The sequence below is a fragment of the Pyrgilauda ruficollis genome, unplaced genomic scaffold (genome assembly GCF_017590135.1).
Source record: "Pyrgilauda ruficollis isolate IOZ18807 unplaced genomic scaffold, ASM1759013v1 scaffold48, whole genome shotgun sequence".
NCBI lineage: Eukaryota > Metazoa > Chordata > Aves > Passeriformes > Passeridae > Pyrgilauda > Pyrgilauda ruficollis.
The window spans coordinates 2,185,273-2,191,490 of record NW_024526377.1 but is presented as its reverse complement, the minus strand read 5'-3'; the positions used below and the strand labels follow the sequence as shown (position 1 = coordinate 2,191,490).

Here is a 6,218-nt window from a genome sequence, read left to right as displayed (position 1 = left end):
GAGCTGGGTACACCAACCCCTTTGTGCAGTGCAGTCACTGGCAGGCCAAGAGCTCCTCAGGTTTACAGTGGGACAGGAAACAACCTCCAAGTGACCTTGCTGGAGACCATAATGCCATTGCCTTTAGCAGGAGGAACAGTGAAACTGGAGCTCCTGGAGCTTCCTAAGTCCCAGCATCCTGTATGGACCACAGAAACTGCCTTTGCACCTTGTTAGCACTGAAAACCATGGTGGGGATGTTAGGAAACAAGGCAGGAAAATCCCACTAGTGATGAGGAGATCTTCAAACAGCAGCAAGGATTTTCAGGGGGGTGTGCAGCCTTGCCAGTGACTTTCACACTGAAGGTGTCCTCATGCTATCCCTTACCCTGTGCTGCTCCTGCTCCTGAGAGCTGAGGGACCCTCTGCCCCTGCCCACACTGAGCAGCAGCCATGGGAAGCAGTTTGCTGTCCAAGCCCTGGTTCAGAGGACAGCCCATGCTCCTGCTCTCAGCTCCTTTTTAGCACGTGCCCCTGTGAAAACTGTCTTCAGCTTGCTCACCACGGAATTTCAGCAAAATCAGTGTTTTCTCCTGTGTGTTTATTCCCATCACACTGTCACGGCGCTCTCACTAGCACTGGTGCACATGGCCAGGCAGGGGTGCACCAAAGCCAGGTCTGGACTGCAGATGGGTGTGGGAGAGCAGCTGTGTGGCCCTGAGCAGGCTGGGGTGTCAGCCAGGAGCTGCAGGTGAGGGCTGTGCAGTGAAAGCTGCAGCTCCTGGGCTGGGCTGGGAATGCCCAGTGTGATGAGTAATGCCATGGTTGACTCTCACAATTAAAAGAGAAATATCATGAATATTTGTTAAGAGAAGTTTTATAGATTCACAGTTGTGTTTTACTCCCCTTGTGTCTTTATCAGGGGTGCCCTGGGTTTGGGACATTTGGGAGGGTCAGCTCATTACCATGGCAACAGCTGACCTCCAAAAAATATTTAAGAAAGTGATCTCATGCACTGGACAGCGAAGGAGGAGTCGATGTACAGAACTTTAGGGGGGCTAAAGGGTTAAAAGGTAAAACCTCCATGGTGTGGGTGAGCACATGGTGGGGAAATCCTCTGCTCCCAGCGCCGTAATATTTTCTCTATTCAGTCTGCTGTTGTGTTTTTAATAAGGCTTTAATAAGCCTTTTAAAAAATGAGGACCATTTCTCACGTCTGCTGTTGTGTTTTTAATAAGGCTTTAATAACCCTTTTTGAAAATGAGGACCATTTCTCACACCAGCACCCATCAGCTCAGGACAACAGGAGCTCCAGGACTGGACAAACTGGCACAAAGTGCACCCAGCTGCAGCTGCCATTCGGGTGAGGATCTGCAAGTCACTGCTGCCTGCTGCTCCTCTCCTGCTCCAGCCCTCCCCAGTCTGGGGATGACAGAAGCCTGGGCCACAGGGACCTGGGCTGGAAGGTCTCCATGGCCATCAAGAACTTTGCCAGGCTTCCAGGGAGAGGTGGGAGATGGGCTAAGGGATCTGCTCTGAACTTCCCTGCTTTGTCTCTGAGGAGCTCAGCCATGCTGCATGGACACAGGGCATCAGGGAAAGTTCTCTTTGGGAAGAGGGAGTTCAGCCTTTGAAGACCCTCCTCTCAGATGCTTTGCCTTAGGAGCAGCATGTCTGGAAGGGCAGAGCTCTCTCTGGGGCTGTTTCATGCAGGGAGCTGGGCACACCAACCCCTTTGTGCAGTGCAGTCACTGGCAGGCCAAGAGCTCCTCAGGTTTACAGTGGGACAGGAAACAACCTCCAAGTGACCTTGCTGGAGACCATAATGCCATTGCCTTTAGCAGGAGGAACAGTGAAACTGGAGCTCCTGGAGCTTCCTAAGTCCCAGCATCCTGTATGGACCACAGAAACTGCCTTTGCACCTTGTTAGCACTGAAAACCATGGTGGGGATGTTAGGAAACAAGGCAGGAAAATCCCACTAGTGATGAGGAGATCTTCAAACAGCAGCAAGGATTTTCAGGGGGGTGTGCAGCCTTGCCAGTGACTTTCACACTGAAGGTGTCCTCATGCTATCCCTTACCCTGTGCTGCTCCTGCTCCTGAGAGCTGAGGGACCCTCTGCCCCTGCCCACACTGAGCAGCAGCCATGGGAAGCAGTTTGCTGTCCAAGCCCTGGTTCAGAGGACAGCCCATGCTCCTGCTCTCAGCTCCTTTTTAGCACGTGCCCCTGTGAAAACTGTCTTCAGCTTGCTCACCACGGGATTTCAGCAAAATCAGTGTTTTCTCCTGTGTGTTTATTCCCATCACACTGTCACGGCGCTCTCACTAGCACTGGTGCACATGGCCAGGCAGGGGTGCACCAAAGCCAGGTCTGGACTGCAGATGGGTGTGGGAGAGCAGCTGTGTGGCCCTGAGCAGGCTGGGGTGTCAGCCAGGAGCTGCAGGTGAGGGCTGTGCAGTGAAAGCTGCAGCTCCTGGGCTGGGCTGGGAATGCCCAGCGTGATGAGTAATGCCATGGTTGACTCTCACAATTAAAAGAGAAATATCATGAATATTTGTTAAGAGAAGTTTTATAGATTCACAGTTGTGTTTTACTCCCCTTGTGTCTTTATCAGGGGTGCCCTGGGTTTGGGACATTTGGGAGGGTCAGCTCGTTACCATGGTAACAGCTGACCTCCAACAAATATTTAAGAAAGTGATCTCATGCACTGGACAGCGAAGGAGGAGTCGATGTACAGAACTTTAGGGGGGCTAAAGGGTTAAAAGGTAAAACCTCCATGGTGTGGGTGAGCACATGGTGGGGAAATCCTCTGCTCCCAGCGCCGTAATATTTTCTCTATTCAGTCTGCTGTTGTGTTTTTAATAAGGCTTTAATAAGCCTTTTAAAAAATGAGGACCATTTCTCACACCAGCACCCATCAGCTCAGGACAACAGGAGCTCCAGGACGTGACAAACTGGCACAAAGTGCACCCAGCTGCAGCTGCCATTCGGGTGAGGATCTGCAAGTCACTGCTGCCTGCTGCTCCTCTCCTGCTCCAGCCCTCCCCAGTCTGGGGATGACAGAAGCCTGGGCCACAGGGACCTGGGCTGGAAGGTCTCCATGGCCATCAAGAACTTTGCCAGGTCTCACTGTGACTGCAGGTTTCAGGCATGTAATTTGGGACAACCTCTGCTTTAGAAACTATTCCTGAAAATAGTTTAAGGGCACCTTGGTATGATTGCCTCCATCCCAGCTTGGGGGATAAGAAAGTTTAATAGTGTTCAGTGGCAGTGGCCTCAGGGCTAGGAGCAGTGCCAGTCACATTTAAATTACTGCTACAGATGAAGGTAAATGCATCTATAGCAGTAATTTACCTGATTTACCTGGCTGCTGGTAAATCCCTGGGTATCTCCTCCTGGGTGGAGAAGCAGCCATCAGGTTTTGAGTGGGGTGAGGTGGAGCCAGGGCTTCAGTGAGGCCCTTCTGTGTCCAGCTGGGCATTTCAAAGGCTGTTTTCTGCTCAGTTTCCCATCACCTTCCAGCAGGAGCACTGCAGCAAGCCAGGGTCACACAATCCTTCGCTTAAGGAGCTTTCCCATCCGCTCTCCAGACAAAACACTCAGCCAGCTCTTAAAATGCCTGAATGTCCAATTCCTTTCATAACCACCTCAAAAGTGTGGCCAGTGTTAAAAACAAGAGCAGGCTCCAGGTACTAAAGTGATTTCAGCATTTATTACAATAAAACAAAGGCCTAAAGCCAGGGGGCCCAGGCTGAGCAGGAGCGTTCCCACTGAGGATGCTGCAGCATCGATGGACGGCTTCAGCAGCGATGTCCCCGATGTTCCAGGTGGAGCAGCACACCTTCCCTGGGTCAGATGCCCCTTTTTATCCTGTTTTTTGTCCCTCTGAATTGGTTTCTGTTTGGATCCTTCATTTGCATGAAGTTTTAAGGCCCTTTACTGGCCCATGATGGTTCTGTCCAGGCTGGCTCGTGGTGCACTTTACTTTGGTTGTGTTGTGGTACACTGAGTACAGTATTTCTATAACTACCCTTTTTACCCCTTTTACAATATAATAACCAAGCTAACAGTACATGCTTAACGATCTATCCACTATTTTACAACAGTTTCTAACCTATTTTTAACAGGCAGGGTGCAAGGTGTGAAGATCCTGGGGCAGCGGGGAGGGAGCCAAGCGGGGCCAGGGGAACGGAGCTGGAGCTGGAGCAGGGATCAGTTTTCATCTCTCTGGGCTTTTCTCCCTCCCTGTTCCCTTTCATCAGATCGCTCCTGTGCGACCTTGAGGGTGCAGTGGGGGAGGAGGAAAACGTGGCAAAATGTGTGCAGGGGGAGAAAACACTGCATTGGCACAGCTTCAGCAGGTGACTGTCCCGGGGCGAGCTGAGCCTCGAGGGTCAGGGCAATCAGGTCAGGAGGAGAAAACCTGGGGGTCTGGGGTCCATGAGAGCCCCCCGCCCCCATCCCGTGCTGGGTTATTTTGCGGAGTCAGCAATATCCCCTCCTGAAAGGCTCCAGAGAAATTAACTCATTATTCCCCAGCCTGGCTGGAGCTCGGCTGTGCGGGCTGGGGGCCCAGGGCAGGATCGAGTAACTCGGGTGATGGGTAAAGCCGAGGGAAGGGAAGGGAAGGGAAGGGAAGGGAAGGGAAGGGAAGGGAAGGGAGCCGCCTTTGTTCTTCCCCCATCCGGGATTTCTGTGAATTTCTGTGAATTCACCGTCTTCTTTAGGGAATTGCACAGGGCAGGGCACAGCTGATGGTCACAACTTGGACCTGATCCTGTCATTCATTTTAATGGGGTAAATGTTTGGTTTTTTGGCCGAAACTAAGCGGGGTGCCCAAGCAGGAAAAAGGCTGATGCTGCTGGTGGGATGCTGGTGGCCCCTCTGCCCTCGCCCCAAGCAGTCCTGGGTCCCATCCTTGGGCAGTGATGGGTTCTGTCAGCCCTCACCCAGACTGTTTGGTGCTCATCAGCAGCTGGTGGAGGGCTCTGACACTCCCTGCCCCAACTCCTGCCCACCTTGACAGCAGCAGAATGAACCAAGGGATTTTGACCTTAATGTGGGGACAGTGAGCAAATTACAGGCACATTAAGGATCAGGCTCAAGCAAGGAGAACGAGTGAGTTGCACTGCCACAGCGTGAAGGGTGTGGATCAGAGGTTGGAAAATCCCCAGACACAGGAAAATGAAGAAATGAGGCACTAAAATTTTCTTTGATACACTCAGTGTGACTCAGAGGCACAGGAAGGCTGGTCCTGGGAGAGGAGCAGCAGGTCACGAGCTGCAGGGCAGGGTCTGCCCTGGGGAAAGGAGTGATCTGCAGGTAGAGAGAGCCCTGGGCATCACCCACAGAGCTGTCAGGGACACTGAGCAGCTGACAGATGCCAGTCACTGGGATGGTCCCAGTCAGCCTTCTCTGGTCACTCAACAGCTCTTGGCTTGAAACTGCAGGGTCAGAGTAAGCCTGAACCATGTCCTGACAGTGGGCTGTGAGCCCTAAGCCTCTCCTGACCATGGCTGCACTGCTGTCCCAGAGCTTTTCTGCTTCCTCAATGGCTGGGTTGGGAGAAGGCACACCATCAGTGGGTTTTCTCATTTTGCAATTCAAACCAGCTTTTTTTTTTTTTTTTTTTTTTTTCCTTGGTCATTGAAATATTCCCCTGAAACATTTCAGCTCCATGAAATCATTGCTTTCAGAATAAAAATTTTACATGGAATTTTCCAGCAAGACTGGTGACATGGCAAAGGTCTCGGCAGGGCAGCCAAGCTCTGCAGCCCATCAGCTGTGCTCAGCCTGTCCCACTTCTTCCACAACAGGATCAAAAGGCCACTGAGATTACCAAGCTTTCAACTTTCAGCTCCCCCAGGACCTGGAGGCTGAGGAGGTCCTGTATTGCTTTGGCCAAGCAATCAAAGTTTATAGAGACTTCTCAGTAGGATGGGTGGAAGAAACACAGAGAGCAGGAAGCAACTGCTGAAACTGCCAGTGATTAAAATGCAATAAAATGTTTGCCTTCTGCTGCTGAGCAAGAAGTGTGGCATGTGTTTTGCTGAGGCAGCAGAAGTGGTTGTGTTCACTGAATGAGCAGCTAATGAAAAGCATTTCAAGCAGGAAGCAACGCTGATGAAGATTACGAGCCTGCTTATATCTTGGAGAATTAAATGGCCTGGGCTGGATACTCCTGTTTTACACTGGATTTTGCATTGATCAAAGAGGATTTACTCTGCTCTGCACCAGT

At 51.4% G+C, this 6,218-nt stretch overlaps 1 long non-coding RNA gene across 1 annotated transcript; it reads left to right on the top strand.

Annotated features, from left to right (window-relative positions):
• Positions 1–4,274: 4,274 nt before the first annotated feature.
• On the top strand, positions 4,275–6,007 carry LOC121359869. Its single transcript, XR_005956103.1, has 3 exons — positions 4,275–4,341; positions 4,708–4,777; positions 5,797–6,007. It is a non-coding gene; the product is annotated as an uncharacterized LOC121359869 (long non-coding RNA).
• Positions 6,008–6,218: the final 211 nt, after the last annotated feature.